Below are 18,214 nucleotides of genomic sequence, written 5' to 3' on the forward strand. Positions count from 1 at the left end.
AAAAGAACAGCACACACTTTGGGCCTCATTACACGGATGGCAGTGAACCAATGGCGCTATTAGCGCCATGGTTCATGCCGGTAAAATACCGGCACCGCCTTGGTGGAAAGGGGAATTACCGCCCTATTCCAAGGTTGGCGGGGCGGTAATTCCCCCTTCCACCATTGCCCTTCCCCATCCCATTTTTGCCCCATAGGGTTCTATGCGAATGGGGAAGGCGCTAATTATGGTACCGCAAATTGCGGTACCGTAATTAGCTCCCTAGTCCCTTTGCGGGTTGGTTTTTACCACCTGCAAAAAGCAGGCGTTAAATTCCCCAACCCGCAAAGGGACCTCGTAGTAAGGCAGTAAGGATTTACTGGTACCGGTAAAATACTGGTACCAGTAAACCCTTACTGCCATCCGTGTAATGAGGCCCAAAGACATTTAATACTGCTTACTGTTTCTGAGCTTCAGTTGTCACAGAGGCCATTAGATGGCAGCAAGTCTGCGTAATCACAGCTGCCGGATAAAACAGCTGACAAGCAGCGGGTGGGGCATGGAGAAAGTCTTGTCGTCGCCAGTATGTTGCTGTACACGAAGGATAAAGGAACCAATAAGCAAAACACTGGGAGACAGGACGTAGGTTTAGGTTTTCATTAGTAACCTGCTCCAAATATGGGAGCTGTGTACCATGTTGCAAAGAAGCAACCCCCACTCTCACCCCACACCTCCCATGAGGTAGCACAGCATGTGGAGGCATTCAAAGGATGCCTCTGTGTGACCCGCTGCATGAGGGACGCAGCAGGCAGAAATGAGCCTAAGTGAGGCCTGTGGCTGGAGGATCCCTCTACACTCACCCCTAGTCCAAAAAGGGGTGGCCTCCGCCTGGGGAGAAGAGACACATTCTTTGGATTCTTCAAACACACCTGGAAAAGGTATTACAACCTGGTATCCTAGCCAGGCTCCTGCCACAATCGTATTCCAGACAGGTGTCCTGCCTGACAGTCTCTGCTGCTCCCAGCAACACTATAGACCTGGTGTTTGCCTCTCTTTGATCCATTGTGAGGTAAGAGCTCAGACCAGCTGGAGGAATATTCCAACATCTTGTTTCTCTCTATCACTATCCCTCCTTCCTTCTTCTCCCCTCCACAAAGACTGCTTGTCTGAAGGACATGGATTGGACCACGAAAGCAGGCTTGCTTTAGTTCAATCACCTACAAACGTTTGTCATTAAATGAATGGGTCCTACAATCCTTCTTAAGATTCAAATTGGAACAAACACCTAAGGACACATTTGTTTAACCTCTGTTGGGAGAGTTGACTGTACAAAGTCCTCCACCACTGAAGTGAAGTGTTCAAGGTAGAGGAATGCCCTGTTCCCTACCAATACCCAAGGCACGTTGAGGTTGACCTGCTACCGGAACAAGATTTTCATCTTTGCCAGTCATCTTTGCCAGTCAGACTGCTGCCATGGACCTCAAAGTGGTGAAGGACCCACAGAAATGTGCAAAAGCCCCCCTTGCATTCAGAACCAGCAAACAAGTACTACACTTGTCCCAGAGGCCCCGAGATGGACTCAAAGCACCTGAGATCTAAAATATAAAAGATCCCTGCATTTCCCATCATTGAACTAATGCAAGCATGGATGCGATAATGCTCAACTGCATCAAACCATCAGGACCTTTCAGAGCTGCGTTTGGCATTCATCTAAACTATGAATGACTGAACTCCCCTTCAAACCATTCTGCAGCCACACTGTGCTAACTAAGCGTGTTGCCTCGACAAGAACCCAAATCTCCATGTTGCATTTGCCACCTTTCGAACCACCGTTTAACCCACCTGAATCTTCACTGCTAATCTACATCAGCAGTCAAACCAACACCGGTGGCCCATTGAATCGCAACCATTGGACGCTTAATTGAGCCGCCTGGCTCGGAATGCGCATCTAATCACCAGCATCCTCGCTATTCTAACTAATTGTCAAACCATCCCTGGTCACCCTCGCGATCCACACTTTCTTGAGTGCCTCATCAAACAGACTGCATAGCACAGCACATCCACTCACATTCATCTTCACAGTGCTCTCTTCTTCAAGCCCAACTTCAAACTATAACAAACTTCATTTCTACACCTGCTAGACACCACTCCCCATCTAGAACGTAGTGGCCTGCTGCATTTGAGCCACTTTGAACCTCTCGATCAGAACATAAAAGCCTTATTCATCATTGGTGAACCCAGAAGACCAGTTAAAGGTACTATCGACTGGTATCTTTCCCCTTGGTCCAATGTTTGACCATAGAGACTAGCTAGGCCACCAATGATCCCTTTTCACTCATGTGCGTATCCTTTTTTAAATCATTGCTGTTAATTCTGGCCTTTCCGCAATGCTTCATCACTCAGAGTGCTGACTTGTCTTTCTTTGCATATTCTCTGATCTTTCCACATGGTTGGGTTTTGTACAGTGTGTTCCTATTTGATTGTCTTGCAGATGTTGCGTTTAATTAAAGTATATGCGCATTTGTACAGAACATTGATTGCACATTTCATTTTCTTTGGACTGTTATACTAAGTTGTTTGGTTTGCTGCTGAATCACATTCACACCCGCTTGAGAGTACAGCCTTCTCTCAGCCCATGTCACCCCAAAAGGTGAAGGAAGTATAATTCCTACCTTTATGATTGGAATCACTAGTGTTCTGTAGAAGTTTGAGGACCGATTATGTGGTTTAGCCACTCCACATCCTTGTACTCCTGCAGGGCAGAAGTAATTTTCTCATAATATAGTAATGCCTTCTGTGTCTGTCCACATATCCATGTTGTGTGGGAATACAATCGGCACATGCAGTTAGAATAACAGAATCACTTATGCCTACAATCAATGTGACAATGGAAAGGAGGTCAATGACTTGAATAAGATCCGTTCTTTTATTGGGAGCCAGTGGGCTGATTACCTGGCAGCGGTGATGTGCTCTCTTTTGGAGATGCCTTGGCCGCGCGGATAATGTTGCTCTGGATGACCTGTAGTCTTTCCAGGTTTTTAGTGGCGGTCCCTAAGAAGAGTACATTGCAATAGTCTAGCCTGGAGCAGGTGATGGCTCTGGCTATGTTGGTACAATTCTCTTTGGAAAGAAAGGGCCTAGCTGCGTTAATTAGTTTAGCACGGTAGGCTGCAGAGGAGGCGATTGCATTGATTTGTCTATTCATGGATAGGTTCGAGTCCAGGTAGACTCTGAGCGTTTTGACTGAGTCTGAAAAAGGGATTTTAATAGAGTCAATATTGAAGTGGCTGAACTGTGTATCTAGGTTTTTTAGTGTGTCGGGGGATCCTACCACAAGGAGTTTTGTCTTGTCAGAGTTGAGACAAAGTCCGTTGTCTGCCATCCATGTCTGGATGGTGTTGTAAATGTTGTTGAGAGTACTGGAGTCAGTCTCATAGTTGTCTGTGTATCATTCACGTAATTGGTGTAGGAGATGCCCATTGCGTCAAGGATGTGGAAGAGTGGGTGAGTAAATATGTTATAGAGCGTGGGGGAGAGGGAGGATCCTTGGGGTACTCCACAAAGCATGATGGTGGCTGAGGAGGAAGCCACGTCGGAGAATACTTGCATGGTCCTGTCTTCCAAGAAGGAGGTGATCCAGGCCGTGACATAGGTGGAGAACATGGCAGTGGAGGAGAGGTGGTGGCATAGGACGTTGTGGTCTACGAGCTCAAATGTCGCGCAGAGGTCAAGGAGTAAGAGTAGGGCTGGTTTGCCTAGGTCACTGGCATCGTCCATCTGTTTTTTTAGGTCCTGCAGGGCGGTTTTATTCCCGTGCCTTGGGAGAAAGCCAGATTGACGTAGTCCTAGGAGCTTATTTTCTTCAATGAAGTGTTGCACCTGCATGTATGCTGCTTTGTCCAGTATTTTGAGTAAGAACGGGACAGTGGTGATAGGCCTGTAGATATTGGGAGAGGTAGGGTCAAGCGTTGTTTTTTTAAGAGGGGGCGGACCCAAACTTCCTCGAGGCAGGAGGGGACTTTCCCTGTGGGAAAAGAGGCATTGACAAAGGCTGTTAGAAATTGTGTGAGGGTTTCAGCACAATCCTTAATAATAGCAGCAGGGCAGGAGTCACCCTTGCGATTGGATGGTTTTATGGTCCTTGTGAGGTTGATCATGTCTTACTGCTGTATGGCCTTGAATGAGAATAGCGGGGAGGAGTCCAGGGAGGGGAGGAGGTAGGGGATGGGGGTATTGGGAAGTGCTTGTTTTATGGATTGTATTTTGGTTTGGCGAGAGATCAACTCATTGCGCATGGCTGATTGAATTTCATTGCACCATCCTTTATCTTTGGTGAAGTTCTGAGGTGCAGGGGTACGAGTCTCTAGCTCTAGGAAGATATAGAAGATTTCTTTTGTAGTAGATTTTATAGATTCAAAGGATTTGGCCTTAGCTTGTTTGCTAATTGCTAATTGCTAATTGTGCTGGCCCTAATAGCGCCAACAAAACCCATTGGGTCCAATGGATCTAAAGCGGAATGGGGATTTACCACCATACCGTTACTCGTGATCCAGACCGAGTAGAGCTAAACCTATTTGTGTTGGGCTGCAATGAGGCCCACAGTATCAAATGAAATTGGCCATGAGGCAAAAATTAAGCCAAATCTGAATAAAATAAGTCAATGGAGGTCATTACGAGGTTGGAGGTAAGGGGTTAACGGCACTGGTAAAGGTGCTGGTGCCATTAACCCCTTACCGCTGCATTACGAGGTCCTTTAGCGGGCCCCGTTATTAATGGCCCATTGTTAGCATGATCCCCATTCCCATTGAGCCCTATCTGGACTCGAATGGGAATGGGGACGGGTTCCCTGAATGGGGAATTACCGGGTCCTCCAAGGTTGGAATGGCCCAGTAATTCCCCATTCAGGGAACCCGGACCCAGTATGCACTAAGGGGGTACCCGGACCCAGTACCCAGTATGCAGTAAGGGGGTAGCCATGACGCTAATAGCGCTAATAGCGCCATGGCTACCTCCAACCTTGTCATGACCCCCAATGGGTATTGAGCTGCTGTGTGAATGGGTACTTCCCGATACATCTCAATAAAAAATATTAGTACTCTAAAACATCATAAAAGGCTTTCTGAACCTTTTAAAGCCAAATATCCAAAAATCCAATTGTACTGCTGTAACATGCAAGCAGAAGGCAGAAGCAAAAGTAAGTTCCTTCTTCCTCCAAAAGCTAGAATAGAGAAGAGTGTCCCACTTGATTAGCCCTGCCCTCACGTCTGCTCTGCCTCAGGTCCCTAGTCGTGCAGCATCTCCCGATGAATTTGAACAGCGTTCTAAAACCCCCCTCATATTGTTGCCTTATATAGCTTCTAGCTTGCTTGTTTATACATATACTGCTACTCTGGTAATATCAAAACATAATCATCTGGTTTGTTTATTCACAAATTGACTCAGAGAACATCATAACAAAACTCTCCTGGTGTTTTTGTTTAAACATCAGCGCAGAGAATATCAAAACAAAATTCTGCACCCTTACCGTTGCCGTTAACCCCTTACCGCCGACCTCGTAATGAGGCCCATTGTCTCTCGGAACCTTGGTTTACTGAGGAATTGCAGCTACTCAATGCAAAGCGGACACAAGCGGAAAGGAAGTGGCTTCTATCATATAGGCCAGCAGACAAAGTTTTTCATCGTCTAACCACGGTCTCTTATCAGGTCGATATACGCCTTGCTAAGCAAACTTTCTTCCACCTTAGAATTGAGGGTGCAATTAATCAGTCTAAACAGCTTTTTGACGTATTCCGCACCTTGTCCTCCTCCACCACCCAGTCCCCTACTGCCTCATCTCAATCTTTGTGTAACTCCTTGGTTGATTTTTTTTGTGGGTAAAATCGCCACTATTCATAATGACATAGCAAACTCAGCCTTCTTTTGGTCCCGTTTGTAATCCAAAAATAGAGTGGTCTATCTTTCCCTCCTTTACTGATCAGGATGTTCTTGAAGCTAACTGAAATCTGCCTCGCCCCTGGACCCTACCCCCTTTGCCACACTAAAACACATCTCCACTCAGATTGCCCCCTAGATCACATCTGCAGTCAATTAATCATTTGCTATGGGTATTATCAAAGAGGAAATGAAACGTGCCCTTGTGATCCAGCTTCTTAAGAAACCCCAATTGGATCCCTCTGTTCCATCTAATTTTCACCCTATTTCACTTCTGCTCTTTCTCATGAAACTGATGGAATCCCTGATCACTCCTCTGCTTAGTTCCTTTGCTGTGTCCTCTAATTTCTTCACTGTCTCAATGGTTGATGACCTGATGCGCCTTGTTGACCAGGGTGGAGAGGGGACATTGAATTTATTAGATCTGTCAGCTGCCTTTGACACCATTGATCACCCCACCCTAATCACTTGTCTGTCCTCTGCTGGACTCTCTGGACAGGTACTTGCGTGGTTCTCATCTTTTTTAGAGGGCCGATCTCAGTCGTTTTTTCTAGGTCCCTTGCATTCTAAAGTTATGTCTTTAATTTGCGTAGTCCTTAAAGGCTCTGCTTTGTCTCCCATTTTGTTTAATATTTATTTCCAGCCACTTGTCAAACTCATCCTCTCTCACGGCTTCATGTGCTACTCATACGTCGATGATATGCAAATTACTTTGCGGCTTGATCTCTCTTCTTATGAGACAGCCACTCAATTGCGAGACTACCTTGAAGCCATGGGGGTTGGATGGCCGACAACTGGCTGCAGCTTAATGCTGAGAAGACCGAGGTCCTGGTTGTTGGCTGTTCTGAGCCTTCCCTTTACTGACCCCTGATTTCTGGCCTTCCACTTTTGGGCCTTGCCCTTCTCCATTTGCTGTGGTGAAGGATTTAGGTTTTAAAATGTCTGCCTCTTTGTCGATGAAAGATCAGATCTCCACTGTCTGTCAATCAGGTCACCTTAAACTGCAGACCCCCTGCAAGGTTCTTTCTTTCATCCCTCTGGTTTTCATGCGCCAGTGGTCTCCTCTCTGGTTCTTAGTAGTATTGACTACTGTAACCTTCTCTATCCTGCACAGCCTGTCTACCTAATTTGCTGACTTCAGCTGTTACAGAATATGGCAGCTAGGGTCATTCTTAACCCTCCGTTTGGCTCCCATATGACTCCTCTCCTCTGTCAACTACACTGGCTTCCGGTTGAGAAACGTGTTTTATTAAAATCTCTGTGTATTGTGCACAGATCGTTTTTTATAAAATTGGGGCTGAATATATTCAGGTCAAATTTCTCCCCTATATTCCTGCTATTGTACTACGCTCCCAATTTTCTCTGAGAATTCAGATTCCACCTGTTAAGCGCTCTTGTGTTGGGGTTTGAGCTTCTCTGTGGTTGCTGCAAAGGCTTGGAACTCCCTCCCCCGCGATCTGTGAACTGTGATGTTTTATCTATCCTTTCACCGTCTAATAAAAACTCAACTGTTTTAGGTTCACCTCCTCTGTCACACTGTTCTGGTCTGGACCAGTGGATCGTAGCACCAAGATGCCTTTGGGTGTAGGGTGTGCTTTAGAAATGTATTTATCTTAACATAACATAACATAACATACCTCAGGAGACTGTGGCTTTGGAGTTATTATGGGGCTGATTCATGGAATTATTTGCGCCGAAAAACGGGGATTTGTTCGCCATTCTGCCCACAAATCCCCATTTGTTAAACAGGGATTTGAGGGCAGCCTCTTTATCTGCTACAATGTGAGGACTACGATGGAAGTGTTTAATTATTTGTAACAATATACATGTTATAAAAGATATATGTAACTATGTAAAAGATGCTTCCAAAAGATATGGAATACAGTTTTAATTATTTTTAGTAGTTGGAACATATGTTTCATGATTGCACTTTTTGTACAGAAGTGTCTATTCGTATTGCGTTGTATTTTTTTGTATATGTTTACCTTTTGTAATTGTGAAAGACACATAAAAATGAATTGACTGACCTCTCACCACAGATGGAATCCCTCTGAGATGTGTTAGTAGCAGATGGCCTGGCTGGTTAGAGAACTAAAGTCAGGCGTGTACACGGGAATGCCAAACAGCAACTCACAAAGGGTTCCACCTTCAAATTTAGAAAATATTGTCAGGTTATAAATGCTATGCTGCAGTAAAGGTACATGATTTACCAATTAACTTCAGAAGAGAGGATGCATTTAGGCAAGACTTGCTTTATTATCCCATCGGTGATCACAAACACCCCATAATACTGGGGCCTGAACAGGTTTGATAAACGCAGAGTACAGAAATGGCTGTCATATTGTCAGCTTGGAGCAATTTCTGTGCAGTAATAGCTACACAAGACATCAATCATGTTGTGAACTCTTTACAGTCCATCTTTTTTTAGAGAATCAACCAGGAAAATGTGGTACGCAAAAATACCACGACTAACAAATCTGTACTTGTTAATGGGTGTTAGCACGCATATGGGATCCACATATGTGCATTCAAATGGTGCTGTCACCCTTGTTAGTGTGCCCGCTTTTGGTTTTCTGGAATTGTTCTTTGCAAGCATATGGAACAATTTGCTATGTCCTACCGTACCACCTTACTAAACCCAGGCCACCAATACCTGTCCTGCAAGAAGTGTATTGTAGCTGCCACACGAAAGTGGGTTGGGGATACACGTGCATGTGCTGCAGAATTTAGTTTCAACCTGTCCTGCTTATTTTGCACTATCATATCAATAGCACTTCCCTTTGACGTAGGGATAGTGAGAATAACTGTGGCCTATTTCACAATATATATGTAAGAGGTAGGGAACTCTTGTAGGTCAGGACTATTTGCATCCAAACATGCTTGTATGTCCTTATATAAGTGTGTGGCCGAGCGTGTCAATACTGCCACCACTTGCTTTGTTGTCTGCTGTCAAACAGACTCATCAGCAAATGCATTATCTGCACAATGCTCATCATTCTTTCTGTGTGTTTTTGTAAACATAACCGAGATGAGAGCATTTGACTCTTTCGTGTCCAAAAACCTTTGCAAGGGATGCTTTGACAATATTAGTTTGCCTTTGAATCTCTGAAAGAGTTTGTGCGCCACCCTTGTATGTCTAAATTATAACCTCTCGCATCATTGCACAAATCAGACACAATTAACATGGGCTTATGTGGGGTGCCCAACTCAGTAACCTGAGCTAATGTGTCACTCAAATGCTTTGTTTATGTACCCTGCAGTTCAAAAGCATTATTACGGCTAAAGTGTCTTTTAACAGCAGCACAGGCAGCACACTAGAGCATTTTTCCAACGGTTGGAACAACATTGTCATCACAGTATATGAAATTCAAAGTGGGATACCTAGTGCTGCTGCATGTGCTTTTTGTTTTAAAGACCATACCAGATTATAAATCTGTTGAAGTCCTGGCTTGTCTGGTGTTGCTTGAGAGGAAACCGATTGGTCCCACCTTGAATGAAATGCTTTTATATTTAAGATACTAGAGTGTGTAGCTGCTTCTAACTGCACTAACTGTGCGTTTATGTACATGCTCCTTCTGCATTATAACCTGTACTGCAGCCAGAAGGCACTCCTCGGGAGCAAACATCTGCTCAGGTATTGTATAAACATTTGAGTTGCATGACATGGGTTTAGTCTCACCATGATTACATACTACATATGTAAATGCATCCTGACTGTGAAATAATGCCACCTGTACTTTTCAGCTTTTTCTAATGAAGACACATGTTTTGAGTCATTTTCTGGTAAACGTGGTGCAACATGTGAGTGTTCTCCCCTTTCCAGTGATGGGCGGAAGTTGGGATTCAGCAAGCCATATAGTGGTTTCCCTAATTCTGCACAGTGCAATACAGGAATACCTCAAATTCAAAAAACCTAGCAAGGCTTGTACCTGTTTGAGTGTGCATAGACTCTGAGTCAAGGGTAAAGTCCCCTCCTCACATCAGATAATGAGAGCCCCATAAATTGGATTTCTCTATGGGCTATTTTGGATTTCTTAACATTGAAGATGTAGCCTTTATCTGTTAGCATCCTTATGATTAAAATTACCTTTTCCAAGTGTTCATTCAAATCATCATCTGTGCAGTATATTTCATCTATATATGTCCAGAAATTCTGAACCCCCTCTAGAAGGGATTGCAATTCTGCTTGAAAATATTACTGGGCTGTTGTTATACCCATGTGGAAATCTTGTGAAACAAAACTGTTATAGCAGTGCACTTGTTGCACTCTGGATTTATGGGCTGGGCAAAAAATCAATTACCCAGGTCCAACACAGTCTTATACTTACATCTGTGTGACTTACTCAAAGGGACTGTGCATGTTCTGAACAGCCTCAGTTCTAGAGTATTCTGAAATCAGAGAAGTGAGTACCCATGTAAAAAATGTGCATATCCTTCAAATGTCTGCGGATATTGTCCTTTTCAAAATATACAATTAAAAAATGATCAGTATATTGATTACACATGATGAATATTTCGTGGTACGAACAGAATCAGAAACACCGCTACCAAGGACCTTTGAAATACGAAGAGATAGACTTTGCAGGACTGACCAATAGGTCTGCATTCATCAAGTGAAAGTGCAAACACATGCTATTGAAATCACCACTTGAAAAGAATCTTTAGATTATCTACTTCGCTTAAAAAGATAGAGAGGTTAAATGCATTGTATTTAAGAGCCTCCACACATTAAGACCAAAGCATAGCAGAACTTTTAAATATACTTTTACGGGCTGAAACATGTGTCAGCAAGAACAACTGGCAACAACAAGTTAGGAATTAAATATTCATCCTTTCCATTCAATAGAGGTGTCCCGTTTGAACTGTACATTTTGAAAAGGACAATTACCTTGGACTATGACGGAGTTGCGTGGTTTTGACATGGATACACACCTCTCGAACCTAGCTATTAGCTGGAACAGGGTGTAGTCACCATAACTGTGAGAACACAGCAGTGTTGCAAGCAAATTATCCTTATATTTTGGATAGGCCAACCCAGTGCTGGAACAGGTTGACCGGCATGCCCACCTTTTTTTCTTCTCAATTGGTATTCTGAAATCAATTCCTAGATGATATGAACCATCTTGCATGGACTCTGGATGCAGTGCTGTGTTGTGTGGGCTTGCTTTTTGTACTAGAAACCCTTGGTCTAATAACTGATAAACTGCTATTTTTAAATATGGGATCACATGCACGTTTAATGGATACTGTTTCTGAGGCTTTGGTGTTGCAAACACTGGGATTCTATGTGGAGGGCAATTAATGAAGTGTCCCACATGATTTATGAATACTTGTGCTGCACCGAATAACTCACAACCTCTTTTCAAAGGGCTGGCTTAGTTACCTCTTCTCCCCTCTTCTCCCTAGGAGTTTCTCTAACATAAAGCCTGGACTTATCTTTGTTCTCCTAAAAGACCATCTTGTGTTATGTGAAACTGAAACCAAAACAGTGCCTCTATTTCTTTTGGGTGATCCCCTTCAAGCTGTATTGTAACCAAGGACACCCTATTGCCCTCAGCCTCGTCTCCAGTGGGAGTAGTGACTTCTACTAGTTGACCCAAAGGGATGTGACTCAAATAGTTCTAGTGTCTTTCTCTGAAAGCGGAGACTTGTGTGCCAGAGTCCAAAAGTACTACTAGCCAGTCATCCGGTGATTTCAGTCACTGGTATTATACTGTGAGTCTGATTTAGTGTCCTGGCCATTACCCAACTTCAAAGCTGCAATGTACGTTACGTCCTTCCAACTATCTTTACCTCCCTCTTCACAGGCTCCTTTGGGTGCTGAATCCTGTTTCTTATCTTTCTGTGAAGTAGGTGTTGGATAGTCTTCATCTCTCTATATCTGTTGTTGCCAAAGCTGCACTGTATCCCTATGGAGAAAAGTACTCCTCACACCACTCCTGCCCTCATAGGATCTTGTAAAACAACCAGCTTCCAGCCTGAGGCTGGTACTATCTATCTCTACAGGAACTGCTCGGCCATGAGAGGTCTCACTCTCATCCTCTCCTATGTGGGGCGGGCTGGAACCCTGTGTCCTTCGTTTTCTACCTCCTGCTGAGAATGTGTTTCTGTCTGATTTCTGCCCCGTACCATAAGTATCAGTAGGTGGTGCCCTTTTAGTATGCTGCTCTCATTCAAATTCGTATTTACCCCTTTGCCAGGGCATCTCCACAGGCGATCTTTACCTAGGGACCTACAGATAGCTGTCACAATTTGACAAAATTGAATTGTCTATTCTTGGTCAATGTGCAAAATGCCAAGGGATCGGAAGACTTCCATTCTCACTGATTATCCTTTAATAAGTAGCATGATTACCCGCTCAACCATGGAATAATTACCCCAGTTATAGCTATAGAGGCATTGCTCCTTTTTCTCCCTGTGTGATCAATACCTCTCCCAGAATGGAATTCAGTGCTGTAATTGACCCTATAAAATGGGGTTATAGCCAACTTTACACTGCAACACAGCTGTCACAGTGTTTTGCGGGCATTGTGATTGCTAAAGCCCCCTGCCTCCACTGAGGAGTAACTTGAGGGTAGGCATCATAAGGGTGGCTGGATTTAGAGGAATACCATTTCGGGATCTCCCCATGATTAGCAGGGTAGGGGCCCAGCAAAACTTTGATGGTATGGATTTTGAGTGCAACCCACTCTCCGGCTAACACTGGTCTGGATACTGCTGCTGCATCCACAGAGCGGTGAGCTCAACAGCCAGATCACAAGCAGTGTCAAAGTGATCCCTAAGAATGTCATGGTATTCTCTGGTGTAAGGGTAATTTGCCTCCCTATTTGGGTAGTTATTAAGGATATATCCTAAGTTTAACCCGTCAATAGCAAAATGATCATGACTAGCCCTAGTAGTGTAGTGGAATATGTAAAACAAACAAACATCAAACTAATTCTGGTGGTCTAACTGCTGGAAAGCTTAATCAGAATACCAATAAGGTGCATATTGTATTGTGTCTAATCCCATCTAATGTGTAGGGTGTAAAACAACACCCCCGGCATTCCAGGTGTCTTAAAATATTTAAACTGGGGTCCCCATGTAATCCTCCTTGCACATCCTCTGCCACTAAGAAATGAGTGTTAACAGCTCTAACACCTCCTTCAAGTGACCATCTAGTTACTGCTTGGTACCAATCTACAGGTATAGGAACATTAAGATGTGGGTTAACCATTCTAGTAACTCTTAGTTAGACTGCTCAAGATGACTTGCTTAATAAAGATAGCCTGCTCTTTAATGGAGTATACTTTTAAGATGTTACAAAATATTTGTATAGCCAGGCCCGAATCCCCTCTTTAGTAGCTAAGTACGGAGAATATGTCATGGTGTAGATTGTGGTTAAACAGTTAATGCACACCTAGGGATACCGTGTGATGACATTTTGATCACCCCTACCAGCATGGCCATTCTTCCATCCCAAAGGAAGTGTACTAGACCACTCATAACTGGGCTGCGGTAGGAATAGAGGTAGAGAAAAGCATATACCAGCCAATGTGCATGGAGGATAAAGTAGACAATATACCCTAATTCATCCACACAGGACTGATTCACCAATGTCACGCAATGTATAGTGGGACTACTGTTAAATATCCTACAAACCCATTCCTTATCAACACATGCGCAATAGTCTTAAAACCAATACAAGGTACTTTATATAGATGCCCCACACTTAATATGCATGAACACATTTTCATGAATGTATTCTCAATAAAGAATACTCAATTAAAGCTTTCACACTCTCCTTTCAAAGTTCATTTCTTTTTATTAAGGGAAGCACATAATAAAAGAAAACACATTGCAACTATCAATGTAATTACACAAAACACAGTTAACAAGAGAAAGGTTAACAATGAAACTCCAAACTCCAAATGAACCAACCAACTTAAAATCATAAAAGTGTTTTCAAAGACTATCTCCTGCTCATCAATTCTCATTAGAAAGCCTTAAGACTGAACTGCATTTTCAATACCTAACCGCTTTCTCAATGTGATATAAAGAATGGTAAAACTATCGCTCATACTCACAAATGTCCTCTGGTAGAGTGATGAGAACTACAAGCCTGTATTTGGAGAGGCTAGTTAGGTTTGTACAGCCCAATAAATCACATAAAAGTCCACAAAATCCACAAAACCTGAAATCCAATTGCAAAAACCACGCAAATGTCCTGTTACTGTCTCTAATGGCTATACTAAAGCTTTAAAAGAAATCTAATGCCAAGTGTAATTTACCATGACGCATAACATCAATGGGTATTGCATTTCTGATGGTATGAATGCTTCCCTGTACAGTAACATTGAAAAGGAATAGTTCTCTCAAACAGCAAAAACAAAAAGGCTTTCTGATCCTTTTATAATAACGAGAAATCAATTTCTGTAAATTCCAGGGAAGAACATAGGAGCAAAAGTGAACCCCTCCTTGCTTCATATGCCAGAATGGAGAAGAGTGTCCAGCTTGCTGAGCCCTGCTCTCAGCTCTGCTCTGCCTTAGGTCCCCAGTTCAACACTATCATGGTCATTACGACCCAGGCAGTAAGTACGCCAACTTTACCACCATGGTGTAAACTATGTTTACACCATGGTGGATGGCGGATTTACCGCCCCATTCCAAGGTGAGTGGGGCGGTAAATCCCCATTTCCCATTTACCCTTCCCCATTCCCATTTTTGCCCCATAGGGCATAAAGGGAGTGGGGAAGGCGCTAATTACGGCACCGTAAATTACAGTGCCGTAATTAGCACCAAGGCGGGTTAGCGCCATGAGTTTTAACGGCTGGTAAAAGCAGCCGTTAAAATTGGAATTGGAATCAGGCGTTAAGGGTTAACAACGGCGTTAACCCTTAACGCCTGAGTTGTAATGAGGCCCTATCTCCCGATAAATTTGAAACAACGCTTTGAAATAATACTCTGATTTATATAGCTTCCAGGATGTTTGTTTATACATCTACAGCAGCTCCAGGAATATGAAAACATACTCTTCTGGTTTTTTATTGTAAATGTGCAGGAGAGACTATAGGCTCAGAGAATGTTATTTATCAATTTATTGAGCATTTGTTAGATAGTGTTTCCAAGCGCCACAATGCAAAATGGGGCGGCAACAAGGGGAATAAATAACATTGGCCAGAACAGTAATGTGCAAGTGCAGTGAAGAGAAGTTCAGGGGATAGGGATGGTTGGGGGGCAGGGCAAGGAACGCACAAATGTTAGTGGGCCCTGGGGAGGGAAGTGCCAAGGGGAGCCAGGGAGGACATATGGCATTTGGATGTGTGAATCCAGTTAAGAAAAGTTTAGGGGATAGGGATGGTTTGGGGGAGAGGGGAAGGAATGCACAGGTGCTGGTGGGCCCTGGCGAGGCAAGTGCCAAGGGTAGCCAGGAGGAGGCCTTCGGCTAAGTGCTAGGGGGGGTGCACCCGAAGAGGGATGTACAGCTGCCAGACAGGTATCCCACAGGGGCAGTGCTGTGGGGGTGGAGGGTGCTGATGTCGACTGGGTAGAGGGCCTGGAATTCGGGGTGAATCTTAAGGACCAGGTCACCAGTCTCAGTGGCAGTGGGGTGATTAGCAAGGAAGGGAAGAAGGGAAAGAGGTAGTGAAAAGCAAAGTTTTGAGAAATGTTCAGAACTTTAGGAAGTCTGGGTCAAGTCTGAGAGGGGCAGGAAGGCTGTTCCAAAGGGAGGTAGCAGCCGAAGAGAGAGACCTGCCGCCCATTCTCTGCTTGAAGAAGCATTTGGCCAGCAGAGTTGGAATTAGAGGAGTGGCAAGCTCTAGCATGGGAGTATTTATGGAGGGAAAGTTGGAGATAGGGTGGTCCCAGGTCCGAGAACGCCTTGTGGATGATGCAGAGGGTCATGAATTTGATGTTAGTGAATTTGAGAATATTAGTGAAATATGCATTTTTGCCATTTGTTGAATTGGTTTTAATTTTTTACCCATCCTGGAAAGTCTTTGGACTGGCAAGTGTGCAGCAGGGTGACTGGGCCGCACAAATATATACGAGGTATTTTCAAAAGAATTAGGTCTCAATTATATTTTCTCATGACACCTTCCCCAGAGAGTCAAGCACACTTCAAAATAATAATTTGTGTCCTTAGCATATACAGACAAGTACTCAATAGTAACAAGGACATGTTTAAATGTGGGAGAGCAGCATTTTTGGGAAATATTTTGGGAAACCAAGATGTCTGGTCAAACAAGTGGGGAATATGACTGTATCTAGCTATTGGTATGGGGCTGGTCTTGCTCTCCTCACTGACTGCATGTTTGGTCATCTGAGATGGGATGCAGATAGAATGCTACATATTGTTACAGTAGCCAATTAGGGTAGGTACATTTCTGTTTTAATTAGTATGTATAGCCAGTAGCCAATAGGATGGTTATAATGTGTACAAATATGTTCTAATTTTGTGATTTATGTCTTTAAATAGTACAGCCCAATGTGGGTGGGTTGAGTTTTCGGTTTTCCAGTGTCATAAAACTGGCTATCCTCCCAGACTTTACTTTGCATTTGCATGAAAACTGTGTTTCTTGCAATTTGTGTGTTTCTTTATTATTTCCTGAAAATTACTAAGGGTCTACATCATTCAAACATCAGCTCAGAGGTTATCATAATATATGCTTCTGGTTTGTTTGTTCAAACATCGGCTGAGAGAATATTATACCAAAACTCTCCTGGTTTGTTTGTTTAAACATCAGATCAAACAATATCATAATAAAATTCTGCATGCTCGCCTTGCCCAGGAGCCACATCATGCTCTTATTTAAGTACATTTGAACAATATTTATAGTATACCAGAACATTGGATATTATTTACATACAACTTGCTGACAGTGGATGGCAGCCCAGACTCTTTGTTTACTATACTCTCCCTGTGGTCCAAAACAGCTGATAAATTCGCTCCCTACCTACACTTCTCACAAGACAGTAAGGTTTTGTGTAATTCTGTTTTGTGTAATTACTGACTTGTAGAATACCATTTAAATGCAAACTTGCCACGTTTTGCTAAATAATGCTTATATATATGGTCAGTGAAAAAAATTGGGTTAAAGTGAAGTTATGGTTCCAAGTAAAACCGAAAACCCCCTGAAATTCACCAGTTATGGTAACCTAAGCAACCATAACTCGTGCCACAACCATGCACTGCTAAGACTAACACCCAGGACATCAACAATGACATCACAAATGTCATTGATGACATCACTGATGACATCACAGGCCTGGCTCCCTCTTTTTTCCTTTATTGACATATGTAGGCCAGTAACATTCAGGAACTAAACATTCAAAAAGTACTATTTTTATAGACTTATACTTCAAATAGGTTCTTACAGTAATTCACTTGGGGTTCACTCACAGCATATGAAACATATACATAGGGGAAAACAAACACAGACTTGGATGACAGCAATGCTTTCTATGAATGAATATGATCAGTAAGAACATCAACACGTTTTTTAATAGTTCTGCTTTTTTTATTACTTTACTTTCCCTGGATATGCTCATATTTGCATTCATTGTACTCACACTACTTTCCTTAGGGTCTAGTCACATTATGTGATAGTTATATATAGGGAAGTAGTAGCTTTGAAGCAGAGCAATCATTTCTGTGCATGAAGATAATCAGTTAGGTTAAGAAGATTGTTTGGTAATACTGCTGTTTTTTTGTTTACTTCATTTTCCCTGTATATGCTCATATTTGTATGTATTGTTGTCTGTTAGTGTTTTGTTTGCAATAATGCAATTATGAAGCAAGTGGGTTTTATTAGCAACTTATTAAATGTTTCATAGTACGCAAAACTCTATTAAGAAAGCATTTATAATTTTACTATTCAGCATGGCAAGATTATGAATATTGCACCTTCATCATTTATGCTGCACACAATGCCTATGTTTCTACATGAGTAGCTTAGTATACTGGAAAGAATTTCATAATAGAATGCTATTTGTATCAATGCATTGATTAATGCACTACGTACCTCATGATATTTATTCCAATGATCCTTGACACTTTTTTTATCAACATTACAATAAGAATCCCTTGTAAAAACTTGTCATGAAAAGTAAATGCAGTTGTGATGTCATCAGTGATGTCATCAATGGCATTTGTGTTGTCATCTTTGATATCCTGAGTGTTACTCTTAGCAGTGCACGGTGGTGGCGCAAGTTCTGGTTGCTTAGGTTACCATAACTGGCGAATTTCAGGGATATTTCGGTTTTACTTGGAACCATAACGTCCCCTTTAACAAAGTTTATTTCACTGAATTTCATAGGTTTT

The sequence above is a fragment of the Ambystoma mexicanum genome, chromosome 6p, assembly GCF_040938575.1.
Source record: "Ambystoma mexicanum isolate Mex_15411 chromosome 6p, UKY_AmexF1_1, whole genome shotgun sequence".
Taxonomy (NCBI): Eukaryota; Metazoa; Chordata; class Amphibia; order Caudata; family Ambystomatidae; genus Ambystoma; species Ambystoma mexicanum.